The 18,183-nt window shown below is 37.6% G+C and overlaps 1 long non-coding RNA gene across 1 annotated transcript; it reads right to left on the bottom strand.

Annotated features, from left to right (window-relative positions):
* Window positions 1-4,251: 4,251 nt before the first annotated feature.
* On the bottom strand, window positions 4,252-16,443 carry LOC108537043 (uncharacterized). Its single transcript, XR_001887698.1, has 4 exons — window positions 16,401-16,443; window positions 14,800-14,864; window positions 13,427-13,530; window positions 4,252-4,335 (listed from the first exon to the last, which is right to left on the bottom strand). It is a non-coding gene; the product is annotated as an uncharacterized LOC108537043 (long non-coding RNA).
* Window positions 16,444-18,183: the final 1,740 nt, after the last annotated feature.

Genomic DNA, 18,183 nt, shown 5'->3' with positions numbered 1-18,183 from the left:
CACATAACTTTCAAATTTTCTTCTAATACATATTTTTTCAATTAAAAATATATATATTTTTTCTTTTGAGATGGAGTCTCGCTCTGTCACCCAGGCTGGAGTGCAGTGGTGTGATCTCCTCTCACTGCAACCTCCGCCTCCGGGGTTCACCCCGTTCTCCTGCCTCAGCCTCCCGAGTAGCTGGGACTACAGGCTCCCGCCACCACGTCTGGCTAATTTTTTATATTTTTAGTAGAGACTGGGTTTCACTGTGTTAGCCAGGATGGTCTCGATCTCCTGACCCTGTGATCCGCCCGCCTTGGCCTCCCAAAGTGCTGGGATTACAGGACTGAGTCACAGCCCCCGGCCCAATAATATTTTTATGGTTCAACTTTTACACTTAAATTTTTAATATTTTTGGAGTTCACTCTAGTGGCAATTGTTCTTTTTTTATCCCAAAGTATTAGTTATTCCAAGACCACGTAATGAAATTGTCCCTCAAGCTGCCCATCCCCCATGCTTCCTTCCACCCATCCCACACTCTTTCATTAGGACTTCAGTCGTATGCTTTTGTGTGTGTGTGTGTGTGTGTGTGTGTATGTGTGTGTGATGTAGGTTTACTCTTTCACCCAGGTTGGAGTGATGAGCACAATCTCAGTTCACTACAACCTCCCTCTCCCAGGTTTAAGTGATTCTCCTGCCTCAGCCTCCCAAGTAGCTGGGATTACAGGCACCTGCCACCACGCTCAGGTAATTTTTGTATTTTTAGTAGAGACAGAGTTTCGCCATGTTGGCCAGGCTGATCTCGACCTCCTGACCTCAGGTGATCAGCCCACCTTGGCCAACCAAAGTGCTAGTATTCTATCTGAATTATTTCTACAGGCTCCCACTGGCCTTTCTCCATTCAGTATTGTATTTCTCCCATTCTACACCTCCCAATGCCTCAAAAGGCTGGTCTTAGACTACATATGGAGTGACATATCACTTCCTGCTTCAAATCCTTTGAATGGTTTTCCACTTTTTAATAAGCTCACGATTTCAGGTGTGGCCATATAATTTATCCCCCAAATAGGGAAACGATTGAAAATGGGAGAAAGACTATTTATTTGTAATAATGCTGGAACTGCAGGCATGAAGCAGACTGTCCTTGACAAACCCTATTGAAAAGGCTCGACTCCCCAGCTCCAAACTGTTACCCCTTCCTCCTTCGCAAGCCATCCATTTACCTGTTCTGAGGCTGGTTTTGCATTTTTACATCTTCAAACTGAAAGTTTTTCCTTTATGGGACTTTACGTGCTCTTCCCTGTACCGAAATCATTTCTTTTTCACATCCCACCCCCGACCCATCTCCCACTTCTTTGTCCCCTTCTGTTTCCCTCATACTCTACCATGAGGTCTCACTTATATGCCACTTCCTCTGTAAAGTTTTCTTCAATATTCTCCCCCTGCCCAAGTTTGGGTTTAGCACGGTTCCTATGTATTTCATATCATTTCCATCCACTCTTTTTAAATCCCAGTATTTCTCCTATCACCTTCACTAGTGGCACATATATCTTCATAACCTTGCTTCCATAGGCCTGGCACACACTAGGCATTAGAAGAAAGAAAAAATTCTAAGAATAAATGGATGAGGTGGGAAGATCTGTTGGCCTGGTTGGGACATTTTAAAAACTGGCCCAAAGGAAGTTTACAAAAAATTTTCAGAAAGGGGCGGGCGCGGGTGGGGCTCAAGGGCCTGTAATCCCAGCACTTTGGGGAGGGCCAGACGGTGCGGATCACGGGGAGGGCGGATCACGAGGTCAGGAGATTGAGGCGTTCCTAGCTAACATGGTGAAACCCCGTCTCTACTAAAAATACATAAAAATTAGCCAGGTGTGGTGGCACACACCTGTAATCCCATCTACTCCGGAGGCTGAGGTGGAAGAGTCACTTGAACCTGGGAGGTGGAGGTTGCAGTGAGCCGAGATCGCGCCATTGCACTCCAGCCCAAAAGACAGTGGAAGACTCCGTAAAAAAATAAAAGAATAAATGAATGAATGAATATCTGTCCCTGGTGACACTTAGGAATTGCTGAAGAAAGTTATAAATTTTTTCAGGAAGAATTGCCAGATGTTTGAAATATGTGTATTATCTACCAGAATGGGTGCATATTTGGTTGTGTGTGTGTGTGTGTGTGCAAATGAGTGCATCTGTGTTTTTTTAAAGTTCTATTACTTTGAAGATACACTTCAACTTTACTTTTAGTACAATGAATTAAGTATTTAAAATGAAATAACAAATCTTTAAAAAGTAAATAACTTCCCTAACCCACTAGAAATGAAAGATAATATTCAAATTAACACACTAGAGTTGGATTTTTCATATTTTGACTGTCAATACAACTAACAACCTACATACCTTGCTTCTGTTTAAAAGGAAAACAAACAAAGATTTTAGTTTACTCCCAGGACAAAATAGATTAACTGATTATATCTTGAAATAGTCTTTATTTGGGGGTTTGGAAATGAGGTCAAAGTGATGGTAGATAATATGAATGACTTCAAGAAAAGCAATGTTAAATGTTAGATCAAAAAGGGAAAAAGTATATTTTCTTCCCAAGACTAGCTAACTACAAACTGACATTGCCAAATAAAACATCATGTATCCTGGAATATTATCTATTTTCTACACATATTTCCTACATATATGAATATATGTCTTTCATGACAACTTTACACCGTTCTTTAGTCACATTGATAGATAAATATGAAAAATAACCAAATTATCTACCTAAAATATTTTACACCTAATAAAATTTAACTATCTAATTATAATATTTTACCAAATGGCCCTTCTTAGTACTGTCTAAAGTCATACCTCTTTCTTGAGCCAAATACCAGTTCTCATCCAGTATAATATTACATAATTAGCTATTCCATTTGAAACACTCTTGAACCAAATACCATAATCAGGGATTTGTGTGTGTGTGTGAAACATGCTGCTTTCATTTCTAATACCCTTAAACCAAAACAATAATCTCAAAAGGAGTTTAAGAAACTACTCATAGCTCACCTCTCCCTCCCCTGGGTGATACTAACTTCTCAGGTGCAGACTAAGACCAAATGAAGAAATCTTCAGAACATTCTCTGGCTAAAATCTCCTTCTCTTAATGTTTTACACACTTTGCTTTTAACATCAAGGAACTTTTCTGCTATAATCTGATCCTTGTTCTTTTAGAACAAAATTTAATGACTTCCTGAACCACTACAAATCAATTACCCTTACATCATTAATCATAGCCTGTTTAGCCTTTATAGCAATATATTCATGTACTTATATTTACTTATAGGGATTAGGTTTTACAGTCCACGCATGTTTTAATGTCATTTTTTATTTAATACCATCTCTCTTTTACAAAATAAACATAAGACCAACTACAGCACAATTCCAAAAGCTATTTCTCAAAAAACGTAGAAACTAGTTTTGTATCTAGGCAGAAATTTTCATTCAACACTCTACATATGATCACCAGTAATCATCTCAAGCTAAATGATCATTTTAATTATGTAATTATGTAATCCATATGCAATTCTGACTCACAGAACAATATCTGACACATAATTGTGACAGTGTCAAGTCCAAAATATATACACTGCAGGATTTAGTGCAGTAATGACCTCAGAATAACTGCAGGAAAATTCTTAAAAGCCTGCTGTAAACTGATCACATTTGGATGAAAATAAGTGATTAACTCAGGAGGCAATGGGAAAGGGAGAACTGAAATCTGTCTGCCAATATTTTATGGGTATTTTACACTGGAAAATACTCTTCTCTGTAAAATGGAATGATATTTTGAAACATAAATTAGTAAAGGGACAGGAAATGGGGAGGTGAAAGGGGAAATAAAGAGGAATGTTGAAATGATCCTACAGAAAATAGGTATATTTGTCAAACATATTGGAATCCCATTAACTACCCAAGTAAAATGGGCCTAAACAAAATTACTAGTAGGTTCTGTATAGTGTGCTCTTTATTTAAAACGAAAATGACCTTGAAGCTACATTATATTTGTCAGAACTTCAATTCTGAGCTTCCCAATTAGAGTACTTTATAGTTTCTCATCACATTACAATGAAAAGCTCATCTCTTTATTATTAATAGGATTCAGGCTATTAAAATACTGTGCCTATTTGAAACACATTTACTTGAGAATTGATGCTTGAAACAAAATTCATCTGAAGGCTCAGAAAGTGGCCCTGTTTGAAGGTATTTATTACCAGAGCAATATGTCCTCACCTTCACACTGGGTTTTGACAGTAGTTTCAACAGCTCTCTGATCTCACTGTTTAATGGCTTGTTCTGAAGCTCTTCAGCCAGCTGCAAGGGACATTACATTGACATAAATAACATTTAGTTTGAGCATCATTAGGTTGTGTGTGTGTGACAACTGAGAATCTGTCTTGCTCAAGGCTATTGCTTTCCAATGTTTAAGGAGAGGTCACCATAAAATTAAACAGATCATCAATCATTGCTCTTCCTTTTAGGCCTTCCGTAGTCCACATTCGACCCCAGGCTCTCGGCTGAGTACAAATCAAGTAATCTTATCCGCCAGATCACCTTCTGATTTATTCCAGGGAGGGCAAACCCTAGCACTTCGTCTATGTGAATGGTCTTTTGTATCTAGCCAAAGGACCACTTGTGAGAAGAACTGGATAAAGCTTTGACACATAACCTCCTGCATCCCCACAAAACAGAGCTTCTGAATGAGGCAGTGAAATCCACAGGGTTTCCAAAACCCATGGGGATTCCAAAACCTATAGTAGCTGTACTGTTTAGAGCTAGGGTAAAATAATTAGAATGTCCCTAATAGAACAAATGGCCTGAAACTTTTATTATGTTTACCTATTCAGATGAAGAAGTCTGTTAAATACCAACCAATTATAATATCAATTGTAAAATGAGCTATAATGGGTTGACAAATACCCTGGTACAAAAAATGCTGACTGTACTCTACTATAATAACCGAGACTTCCCATTTGGGTTCTACATAAAGAAAATGTTAGAACTTCAAACCTGCCTCATGTCTTCCATTAAGAGATATTCCTATCAAAATTCCAATTCAGTTTTCTTAAGAAGAAAACCAAGACCCAAACAGGAAAAAAGGTTAGAATTATGAAATATGTGGTATATATATATAAGTGCATTTTATTTAAAACCCTTCTTAAAACCTTGCATAAAATTTCCATTTGCCCCTATTTTGTCTACCAAGCTAAAATAATTGTTCATATCTCTCTGGAAAAGGACTTTTCTCTAAAAGAAGGGCATAATATAATTTACATACAAAAAATAAAATCATAAAAAATTTTACAGTCATTATCATTAACTACCTTTCACAAATTGCTTTTACTTTTTTGAGGTAATATTTCTACAGAACTTTTAATTTACAAAAAGACATAAAGGTTATTTGCATACTTCAGTCACTTAAAACATAATAATGTATTTTAAAATTTAAATATACTGCTCTGATAAATTACAAGATACTATGGTTTATCATATTTACATAGCAGTCTCTAATTTTTTATAAAGCAATATTGTTGCAATATAAATGGGCCACAAAACATTGGTTTAAAACAAATGTTTCCCAAAACTTTGCTTTCTTGGGTGGAAACTGCACCTTACTTGAGCAACCATATCTACATCTTTATTCACCTTCATGTAAAAAGTTTTGGTTCAATAATGCAGAAGTAAGCTTCCTCATTAAATATATATTGAAATATACTTGTAATCTTTTAGATAAAAATAGAAAGGAAAATGTTTGAGAACTAAACAAATAGCACACAACTTGGATATTTATTACATATGTATATTTTCTAAATTAGAATACAAAGTAGGTCAAATAAAATCAACTTCTCAAGATGGCCAATTTTTTAATTATATTATGGCCTGGATATTTTACCACATTGAATTATAGCTTGTTTATCAAAAATAAAGGAAAAAATATTAAAAAGCAACAAATAAGCTATGGGATATCATTATAACCAGCCTTCACACTAAACATATTTCTCGTTCAACTTTGGGTCCTTTATAGTTTATCCAGGTGTGTTCTCAATTCATTCGAGTCTGTAAGTTAACAGTAAGAATCAGCGAGTTAGTGTCCTTCCCCCAAGTTTAAAATAAAATTATAGCTACAGGAAATTAACTACTCCATCAATGTCAACTGCTTCTAAAATTTATTTTTTGATTATGAAGGTAAATAGGAAAAATCTAATATCCATAAATTATTACTATGTTTTGCAATCCATTTTAAAAACAATCCTGTCTTTTTATGTATTTCATATGCTTAGTTAGTATCATAGTATCTGTCTTTTTTTTTCTTTGTTTTGAGATGGAGTCTCACTCTGTTGCCCAGGCTGGAGTGTGGTGGTGTGACCTCGACTCACTGCAAGCTCTGCCTCCTGGGTTTCACCATTGTCCTGCCTCAGCCTCCCGAGTAGCTGGGACTACAGGCACCCACCACCAAACCTGGCTAATTTTTTTGTATTTTTTATAGCAGAGACAGGGTTTCACCATGTTAGCCAGGATGGTCTCAACCTCCTGACCTTGTGATCTGCCCACCTCGCCCTCCCAAAGTGCTGGGATTACAGGCATGAGCCACTGCGCCTGGCCCTGTCTTTTTTTTTTTTAAACATAGAAAAGGATACAGACCTTAAAGAATAACCTTTTGTAGCTTTAAGGTTTGCTTTGTTTGATATTGCTGCTTGCTTTTAGTTTTCATTTTCGTGAAATATCTTTTTCCACCTTTTTACCTTAAATTTCCTAAGTCCTTATGTGTTAGGTGACTCTCCTGAAAACAGCAGATAAGTGGTTGGTGGAGTTTTATCCATTCTGTCATTCTGTATTTTTTTTATGTGGAGCATTTAGGCCATTTACATTCAATGTTAATGTTAAGATGTGAGGTACTGTTCAGTTAATCCTGTTAGTAGTTACCTAGACACTTTGTTTTTTTTTTCATTGTGTTATTGTTTTACAGGCCCTGTGAGGCTTATGCTTTAAGGAAGTTCTATTTTGGTGTATATAAAGATTTTGTTTTAAAATTTAGAACTCCCTTTAGCATTTCTTATAGTGCTGGTTTGGTAGTGGCAAATTCCCTCAGCACTTGTTTGTCTGAAAAAAGTCAATGTGAAGGAAAGAGTTTTCTGTGAGAAAGATATTCTGAGACAGAGTATCAGTATCAGGTAACCTATAAAAACCTATCAGACTAACAGCAATTTTCTCAGCAAAAACCTTACAAACCAGAGGGATTGGAGCCCTCCTGCTTTTAGCCTGAAACCATATGAATGCCAGTCAAGAATTCTGTGTCTGTCAAAACTAAGCTTCATAAATGAAAAAGTGATAAAGTATTTTCAAGCTTTTAGTATATAGTTCGTGGTTTTGTTTTCTTCTATATAATTGCCTATATACCAAATGCAGAATTTTCAATTCTTTTATTTTAACATACACATTTTCTATTTCATTATAAAATTCTTTTAAATCTTTTAACATCATTTAGTTGACTACATCAGTAGAATTTTGCATAATTTTCTTTTACAGTATTCTGTAAATCATATGTGCCTTTTATGCCTAGATAAAATAATAGATGCAATAGTACTGCAAAACAACTAAATAGATATAATCCTTGCCTTTATGAAACTTAAAGTGAAGGGAATAGAGATTATAAAATCATACACATATTAATGTTATCATAAAAGTAAAGTGTGCTTTAATAGAATTTTAAAAGGTAACCACTGAGAGTAGCAGTTTAGGGCAGGTGTCTCTGCAAAAGGGACACATCAACTAATAAGAAATCCTTAGAAATAATTTCTGTTGTTTTAACTTATTCAGAATTCCTTTCATTTCTTTCCCAAATCGCATTCTCTTTTCTATTGGTGAGGTGAACCTTCCACATTTCATACCCTCTTGGCTCATGAGTGAACACATTACCCATGCCAAGACAATAATAGTTTCTCTTAGGTGTTTAAACCTTAAACGTGTACTCAAAAAAGCAGAAAATTATCAGACCTATGTTAGTCCAATGGTAGTAGAATGAAGCCTATTGGTTAATTCCTGTTCATCTAACTCTTAAAACCAAGCTTATTTCTGTCATTCCAGAATTATGAAATAGGCTTTGCCTTTAATTCTCTACAACAAGCATAAAAAGGCAATAGATTCCTCTTTTCGCTTAAATTGCACAGAATTCACTTCTGTGGCTTATGTAACAGTCAACCCTAGCCGATACAGTCATTATTGTATAGTAAGAAAAGAAATGAGATGCTCACAAATGAAGCTAGGAATCAACTGGTGTAGGCTTTCAGGGCATAAAGGACTTTTGAATTTCATTCTAATGGAAAGCCATTTAAAAATTTTAAGCAGGAGACGGCATAATCAGAAGTATGTTTTCATAATAAAACAGCTTCAATATCTGGACTAACACTTGAGGTTCACTGTCTCACAGCTATGGTAAACAAAGTCATGGACACACAAAGAGTAAGGTTGAGAGCACAAGTTTAATAGGCAAAAGAAAGAGAATAGCTCTCTGCTGCAGACAGGAGACTGGAGAAACTGACTGCTGGTCTGTGGTGAAATGCAGGGGGTTTCATAGATAAGCTGGTAAGGGGTGGTGTCTGACTTACACAGGGTGTAAAAAACTGGTTAGATCAGGTGTGCCATTTGCATAGAACACAAATCTTTGGTAGCTCCCACCCTAATCTTTTATTATGCAGATGGGTTTATTATGAAGGTGTGTTAACTCTAGTTGAAAGTGAGCTAGGGTAGGAGGGGTTATAGCTCAGGGTTAGAGCATTGGACTGCAGACCAAGAAAGTGAGCTAGGGGGTTATATGCTAAATCAACTAAGAAGTCTCTTGCCCTGAAAGAAAATCATTTGTAAGAAAAGATCATCCATGCAGCATTTCAAAAGGGTTCAGACCTAACTTTGAAGGGATATTTCTTACCCACAGTAAAGCCATGGAAAGAAGAGTGACCCAAAGAAGGTGTGTTCCTTGGGACAGTTGTGTTGCAGGGCTTTTACAGGGCTTGAGGAGGCCCTGTAAGAAAAAGAAAGAAAGAAAGAAAAGAAAAGAAAAAGAAAGAAAAGGAGTGAAACTGTACCTCAAAAAAAAAAAAAAAATCACTTTAACTGTAGTGTGAACAATGCCTTGAAAGACAACAGAGGAGTACTATCAGGGAGATCACTTCAGTAGCTATTGTCATATTGGAGACAAAATATTTTAAGTACTAAAATCTGGTAAAAATTATAGAGTGAGAAAGGCAAATGCCCAAAGAATTTTTATGCAATTTAGGATACAACAAAGCTATGTGAAAACTAAAAATTGCCAGAATAGTAAGACGATAGAATACTTTGCAGCCATAAAGAAGAATGAAATTATGTCCTTTGCAGAAACAGGGATGGAACTGGAGACTGTTATACTTAACAAACCAATGCAGAAACAGAAAGGTCGAATACCCCAAATGTTTGTCACATATAAGTGGGGAGCTAAATGTTAACACATAACCCATAGAGGAGAACAACAAACATTTGAACCTATCAGAGGGTGGAGGGTAGGATGAGAGGGAGGATCAGAAAAAAAAAAATGAATGGGTTAATACAAGATAATAATAGGCTTAATACAAGAGTGATAAAATAATCTGTACAACAAATCACCATGACACTAGTTTACCTATGTAACAGACCTGCAGATGTAGTCCTGAAAAAATAAAAGTGAAATAAAAGAAGAATGAGAAAGCCAAACTAAGCACACTGTTACAAAAACAAATATATTAAAATATTAAGGTAAAAAATGTTTCTGACAGGAATGTCTCAATGAAAACATTTTTGATGAAATGTTGCCTAAGATGAAGACAAAATATTCACTGACTTGGCAATGTGAAAGTCATTCCTGACCTGAGTGGAGTTGTAGTTGTAGAGGTCACTAAAGATTGGTTTGTAAAATAAATCACTGAAAGAATTTCTGTTTCTGGTAAGAAGGCAAACTAGACAATCTAAAATCTATCCTAATTAAAATTACTTAAAATGAGTACTTGAGTCCACAAGAAACTAAGAAAAATCTTTAGGGGTCAGAAATAAAATGGAAGCCGGGCGAGGTGGCGGGCGCCTGTAGTCCCAGCTACTCGGGAGGCTGAGGCAGGAGAATGGCGTGAACCCGGGAGGCGGAGCTTGCAGTGAGCTGAGATCTGGCCACTGCACTCCAGCCCGGGCGACAGAGCAAGACTCCGTCTAAAAAAAAAAAAAAAAAAGAAATAAAATGGAAACCTTAAAACTTAAAGCTCAAACAGGTTGCCTTAGAGAAGTTATCCCGTCTCAATAATGTATGAACTTTGGTTTTAATGTTCCAAATAAAAAGACTTCAGGCTTCTAATGAATGAAAGGTAGAAGCTGATGAGACCCTGTTCATATGGCTGAGAATTTCAAAGGGGTGCCCTTTCAGTGACAGGGTAGAACATTTAATGATAGAAACAAACAAACACACAAAACACACATGCACAGAAATCACAAAACCCCAAATCACAGCATTGGGAGACAATAATAAAGCTTGTCCAATTTGCTCTATGCTCTGGAGAGGAGATAAAAAGTGTGCTATAAAAATGTAGAGCCAAACAGGCTATAAATAGATTTTGGGTTTGAATTTACACTATATACCTGGTTTAATAAACCCCAAACTTTAAATTGACATGAGGAATCAGGTGGTGGAGTAAACACAAAACCTCAACCCAGACTGAAACATAAATTTACAATAGAAAATAAGAAAACATGAAAGGAACCAATCCCTATGATGACAAATTAATGGATACAAACATTTAGACTGCTCTCCAAGCGTCTCACAAAATAGAAAGGCAAATAAAGATGATAAGATAAGTATTTTCAGTGATTAAGGACCTAAGAGGAGGAATTTAAAAATATTAGAAACAAATAACAGTCAATATAAATGAGAAGCACCCAGAGTATCTTCTTGGGGTAGGCAAAATTCTCAAGAAACCCCCAATTCTCTATCCACATGTAATTCAAGGAAACCCTAATGTAGGTTCTGCTGCGAAGGGAGTTTGCAGATTGAATTAAGGTTACTGGTCAGCTGACTTCAAAATAAGTAAATTATCCTGCATTATCTGGGCAGACCCAATGTAATCACATGAGCCTTCAAAAGCAGAAGGGGAAGGCAGGAAGCCAGTGGAAGATGTGGCAGAAGAGAAAATAAGAGACATATAACAGAAGAGGAAGTCAGTGATATTCTAAGCATGAGAAGGATTTAACTGGTCTTTCTTGGCTTGAAGATGTAGGGAGAGATGCAAAGTCCTTATAAAAGCCTCTAGGAACTAAAGGTGTCCCCTGTCCTGCAGCTGATAGCCAGTAAGGAATGGTTATCTCAGTCCTATAAATGCAAGAAAGGCAATGGATTCTGCCAACAGCATAAATGGGCTTGGAAGAAGTTTCTTTCCAGAGTCTTCTGATAAGAGCCCAGCTGGCTAACACTGATTTCAGCCTTATGTAATGTTTTCTTGTAGAATATTTTCAAGGAGTTTTAGAACTTGGCTCTGAAATTCTCATTTTACTTAGAAATTACTTACGCTTGCTCAGCAATCATTCTGTATACTTGAGAACTCTTGAGATATAAGAAAGCCTGTAAGTTGTTTCTAAATATGATAAACTTATTGTTCTTCCTAAGCTTAACAATTCTTACAGCTGATATTCATTTTACAATGTTTTAAGTGTTTCTTAATTTTATTACGCAGAGGTTTCCTGCTCCCCAATTTTTGGAGCCTATAAATATATATTTTTTCAGGTCCCAAAGAATGTTGTAGGTCCTTAAAACTCTAGTAGATTCTGAGCCCTGTGCTTAAGTTATGTGAAAGATAGAACAGTCCTGTGCCTGCCTCAGCCACATGTAGTGGTTGTATATACACCTGCAGTAAAATCAGCCTGCTATCCCCACATATTCACAATTTTAAGCTTATTGAATACAGTGCTTTTTGTGTTGTTGGCTGATTATTTTTTAGTGACTAGCATAGGTGCTATAAAATAATGGCTTAATAAATGTACTTACTTAAAGTAATCAAAAATCCACAACTTCAACTATATGTCATGATCTCCTTCCTAAAATATCTATTTGAAATTATACTTCTAAAGACTCTCAAAATTTTTGGATCCTCTTTAACAAAAAAATTGCTTATCTTTATTGTGTTAAAAGATGGTACAAATAAACAAAATATAAAACCATACACAAAGTGGGAATCCCTATAAATATTTGACTTCTAGATATGTGTTTCATTAGACGTTAGTTACAGATTTCTTTCTAAGCATTTATAGAATTATATTCAGAATATTCTAGACATTCCATATCCTTAATACAGCAATGGCTTCCTAGTACTCTGAAAATTTTTCTCAGGACCAGGGAAATTTTCCTTGGTGTTATAGAGATTTTAACAGAGTGTGCTCTAAGAGCATCTTAACATATGTGATGAAACAAAAGCTATACACAGGCCTAGCTGTTATGTGCAGGGAAGGGCAGGCAGGCTGATGTTCACGAGCAATTAGCAATGCAAGCAGCAATATTTGTTCCAAAAGTTCACAGGATCCCTCTCAACCTCAGCAGAAAGTATTAATTAAAAACAACTCCCTCACCTAGGTATGCTGAAGTGAGATTGACCATATTTAAATGAATAATAACATGAATTATTTCACATGCAAACCTTCATGTGTGATACTCATCCCTGGGTACAATAATTGGGTCTGAAATCCAAAGGCTAGGCTTTAACTCCTCTGTGGAATCCTGCTAAACCTGGACCTTTCCACCTTAAGATAATAATGCTATGACATCGATTTTTTTTGCACATGGGTAGTTTTGCTCACTTCTAAACCCAATAAAACCCCCATTCTTTTTTTTTCTTTCTTTTTTTTTTTTTGAGACGGAGTCTCTCTCTGTTGCCCAGGCTGGGGGCAGGGGGTGATCTCAGCTCGCCGCAACCTCCGCCTCCCAGGTTCATGCCATTCTCCTGCCTCAGCCTCCCAAGTAGCTGGGACTACAGGCGCCTGCCACCACACCCAGCTAGTTTTTTGTATATTCAGTAGATATGAGGTTTCACTGTGTTAGCCAGAATGGTCTCGATTTCCCGACCTCGTGATCCACTCACCTCGGCCTCCCAAAGTGCTGGGGTTACAGGTGTGAGCCACTGTGCCAAGTCAAAATGCCCATTCTTACCTAGGGACAGACCCAGTGACCCCGAAAGTCAGATTTCATGTGGCCACTGAAAGAGTGCAACTTAAATCTGAGAATAACCAAAATGCTTAAAACTCAGCATGTTGTGCTTCCATCGAAAAGCAAGATGGGAAAAAAGTGTATAAATAGAAAGAAAAACAGGGAAAGGGACAAGGAGAATTTGCGTTCTGTAAACACAAATATTGGGATGAAGCTCCCTACCTCTTTCCATTGCTGTTCCACAGCACTGCTTTAGCCAGGACTGCAGACTTGGTTTCCAGCTCTTGCACCTCCTCAAGCAATGTCTTTCTGCAGATGTGCTTTGCCTTGTATAAAGAGGAAAAATGAAACATGGCATAAGAACTTGACACAACTGAAAAGAGAGATTACTCCCATCTTGAGCCATACCCAAATGCCCTTTGATAGAGGCTGAGGTTTGAGAAGTGTTGTAGCATGTACAGTCTCCATGCATGACATGTAATCTGTCTCCATAGCCTGGAGGCATCCAAAGTGCTGCAGACCAGACCTGGACAATAAATGTCAAGAGTCATCACCACTCCAAAAAGAACTAAAAGTCTGTAGATCTGCTGAGGAGCCCAGTCATTCAAAGACAGGTTGGGGTTCACAAAGACCTAGAGTCTTCCTGTAAAGCTTTTCTTGGCAGGATCTGAAAACCCAGAAGATGCTTTATATCCTCATCCTAGTGAACAAACGTTGGTTCCCTGTTCCTTGTCCTGACTGCAGTCAGAGATCCCAGGAGTTAGCTGGTTTTCTCCCTCCCTTTTGGTGTGAAAAGAGCCACTGCCAGAGCCAGCCATGGACTTAGGATGCTAGAGTGCATAGTTTGGATGCAAAACCTTTGGCCTGAAATGTGGCATCAACACAAATACACAGTGCAGATTTTTCATCTTACCCTGGTGATGACTAACCATTAGTGTCCACATACTTAGGCTTTGATGAAATACTACATCTTATGAAATAACTCTCAGCCAGGAAAGCTCACTCTTCTGGAACTGTAGGAAGTGTTCCTGTACCTTTTTTTTTTTCTGACTAATCTGATTAGTACCTTACAATGTTCAAATATTTGGCTAATTTCAGGGTTTTTCTATAATTGAGACTGAACAAAGCTAAAATTGATCTACTATTGAAAACAATCTAGGAGAAGAAAAGACATTTAACAAGATATAGGCTGTATAGGAGGAAAAAACTGTAAAGAAAATAGGCTCATGAATTAGTAACACCTCAGGGTAAAAACCTTTGCATTGGTTTAATTTCAACATATACACATGTGAGAATCTAGCTGGGTACCAGAACTCAAAGACAGAATGAGAACAAAAACTGAGCACATCTGACCCGAAATAAAATGTATCAGCAGAACATTCTGAAGACGTGGGCCATTTCTGCAGAATCACATTCTACCCCTACCCACCCTCCACCTTCAATAAAAGAAAGCATGTTAAGATAATATGAGTCATCTCTCAACATTGTGAGTTAATCCATCATGGAGTATTAGCACTGAGACACTGTATATGTGCCTGGAATCCTTTCCCCCAAAGTAAACAAGAGAAAGTCACACAGACTTTAAGACATAATACCTTAATTCCATCAAACAGTGTCCTGAGACTCAGGATAGATAAAATACTGCAGGTCAATGCAGAGCCTGTGGAATTTTAATTTAAACAATAAATGAGAAAATGCCTTTTGCTGGAAAAGAGGCAGTCAAAAAGGATGTTAAAATACAGCCTGTTTATTATGAAATATTTGGGAACTCAAACACTGCCTTTTATCTTATGGACTTCCAGAGCTAAACTGACAAGGCCACTGAGTGTGTTCCCTACCTGCTATGAGCCACCAGCTTGCACAGGTACCAGGAGAATATTCTGGCTACCCCTGAATAATTAGCAGCATTTGTCACTCTTCCAGGACACCTCTTCCTACCATCATCCTTCTGCTCCCTACTTTTGTACCCTTTCCAGTGAACAGGGGCAAAAAGCACTTATTGTTATCTACTGATCTGGGAAAAAAGGAGGTTTCTAAGGAAGCTGAAATAGGAAGGCTGGGCACTGAAAATCTACAGCTTAGGCCAAGAAACAAAGAGAATCTGACCCAACATGGAAGGTGCTGGTTTCTACTCATTCAAAACAAGGCCTCAGAGGGCAATGGTCTGAGCATCTCTATGCTCCCAGGCGTTGTTCACGGTCTCAGCGGATGAAACTGCATTCATATCTTAGAGTTACTCAGCAATTTGTTAATATTTCCACTAGGTTAGCCCCTGTGAGCTAGTCTGGAAACTTTGCTGCTATTGAAGAACACTGCATTGCAATGCTGGGGATAATTCAACCTCTCTTTCTGCATGTAGCACTTGAGTAGAAGTGGTTCTAGTGATTTAAAACAGTGTTTTCAAGCATTTTTTTATCTCATAAGGCCTGAATTAGGAAAAAAAAATGATTCTAAAATCTTCCCTGTCTGAAGTCTACATGAGAGTGGCCTAAAATTAATATTTATAGGTTATAAAGTGAGTTAAGCATTAACCACTGGCATGTCACTTAAATCTCACCAGGAGCCGGGATTTGGAGTGTTCGGCATCACAACTTTGACAAAGTAGCCCCATTATCTGCAAATGGCTTATCCCCTAGTGGTTCAGGCTTCATCTAATCCCACATCAAGAGGACAGATTGCCACAGAAGGGACAAAGTGGGGTTGTGACTACTGCCACGTGAGTATGAGACTTGTGACTCTTCAGATCTACCTGTGAGTGTCTCCAGGTTTTTGGGGACTTTCAACATAAATAGATTGATTTAGGATCTCACTTTCCATCTTTTTGTTTTGGAATTTTTTTTCCTGGACTGTTTGTATGCAAGTACAGCCAGTCAAAGTGTTTAATTCTAAACGTGGATGAAAATGTAAATATAGTGTGCTTCAAAATAAATCAGTTTAGTTAGAAAGTTAAAAAAACAAGGCCTATTTGCGTATAGAAATAGCTCATTTTCTCCTATTTCCATTTAACTGCCTGTCTGGGATTACAATAAGAAAATACAGACCAGGTGCAGTGGCTCATGCCTGTAATCCCAACACTTTTGGAGGCTGAGATGGGTAGATCACCTTAGGTCAGGAGTTCGAGACCAGCCTGGCCAATGTGGTGAAACCCTGTCTTTACTAAAAAGTATAAAAATTAACTGGGTATGGTGGCGCACACCTGTAATCCCAGTTACTTGGGAGGCTGAGGCAGGAGAATTGCTGGAACCTGGGAGGAGGAGGTTGCAGTGAGCCAAGATCGTGCCACAGTACTCCAACCTGGGTGAGAGAGAGAGACTCTGTCCGAAAAAAACAAAACAAAACAAAACAAATCAAAACAAAACAAAAAAAAAAGAAAAAAGAAAAGAAGTCATTCTAGAATTGGAGACTGTATTGTTTGAAGAATGGCAAAATATAAGAGATGCATTTAGATAAATGAAAATGGGTTTCTCTGTATTCAGTGGCCTTGAGCTTATATTGTTTTGATAAAGCAATACTAACAAATTTCTCCTAAATGCGAACTGGTACACGGCAGCTTACCTAAGAATGCTGTCATAGGCAAACATTTTCTGTGAATATATGCTAAGGGATTTTGAAACAGTTCTGGGTAATTTAAACTTCATACTTCTAAGACAAATAGCCATTAGCTAGGCATCACATATACTCAATCAATTATTTTAATAAAAGATAGATTTGGTTCCTCATGAAAACTTTGGTTAAAAGGACAATAGTATAGGCATTTTATGAAGTTCCAAATCTGACTTAAATAATATAATAATAGTGCATCTGCATCCAGAAAGTTGACAGACTTCAAGAAAAAAGTGACTGAATTACCTTATTCTGGTTCTCTTTTCTTACTCTTAACAGGCCAGGTCCTGAAATGCAAGTGAGAAACTGGACAAAAAAATGGAGAAGGTGCAGAAGATGGAGGAACTCAGTTTCCCAAGTGCTCACAGAAATATATTTGAAAAGTTAGGCCTGCCTTGCACTGGAATTTAAAAGCTCTTTCCAAAGTGAGTGATGGCCATGAAAATTTAAAACAAAACAAAACATCCTTAAGATTAACCAAAGGCAGCTGGTTGCAGTGGCTCACACTTGTGATGCCAGCAGTTTGAGAGGCCGAGGTGGGCAGATCATGAGGTCAAGAGTTTGAGACCAGTCTGGCCAACATAGTGAAACCCCCTCTCTACTAAAAATACAAAAAATTAGCCAAGTGTGGTGGTGTGCACCTGGAATCCCAGCTACTCAGAAAGCTGAAGCAGGAGAATTGCATGAATCCGGGAGGCAGAGGTTGCGGTGAGCTGAGATTGGTCCATTGGACTCCAGGAAGGGGCAACAGTGTGAGACTTCGTCTCAAAAAAAAAAAAAAAAAATTGACCAAAGGCAAGATGAAAGAACAGCAGCGGCAGCACCTTGGAAGTTCCCTAACATCACCGTGTGTTGCCATCATAAAATAAGACCTTCAGCTGCTCCTCAGTTCCCCCTTACTACTGTAAACCTATTCTGGGAACTTCGAGGTGCATCGTAGCATATTGTGCCTCAGTAGATATTTGACAACTTATATCCAATGATGGGTGGTTGACGACAATCAGGATTAATATTTTTGTTCAGTGTATAGGAAGAAAAAAACAACAAGTTTTCTGAAGCTGTAATTCAGAAAGATAAATCACAGTGAAGCACTGTAGCCTTCTCAGAGGAAAGCAATTCACAATATGCCTTTTCTCCTTAGGAGAAGCCTCTGAATTTACTTGCCTCAACAAATATTTTTGGTTTTGAGTATAGTATGAGACATAACATGGGCCTCATAAACAAAGATAAAATGCCCAAATAAACTCAACAAATTCTGGTTTTTGATGAGAGGGGTGAGTATAGATGTACTTTGGGCAAATACTCCAGGTGACAGCCAATATATACAATATTCCTCACAACCCTCAACAGAACAAGACAAAGATGCCTTTCAGAAA

The sequence above is a fragment of the Rhinopithecus bieti genome, unplaced genomic scaffold (assembly GCF_001698545.2).
Source record: "Rhinopithecus bieti isolate Rb0 unplaced genomic scaffold, ASM169854v2 scaffold_14874, whole genome shotgun sequence".
Taxonomy (NCBI): Eukaryota; Metazoa; Chordata; class Mammalia; order Primates; family Cercopithecidae; genus Rhinopithecus; species Rhinopithecus bieti.
The sequence above is the reverse complement of the archived record's forward strand: the minus strand, read 5'-3'. Positions and strand labels throughout refer to the sequence as shown.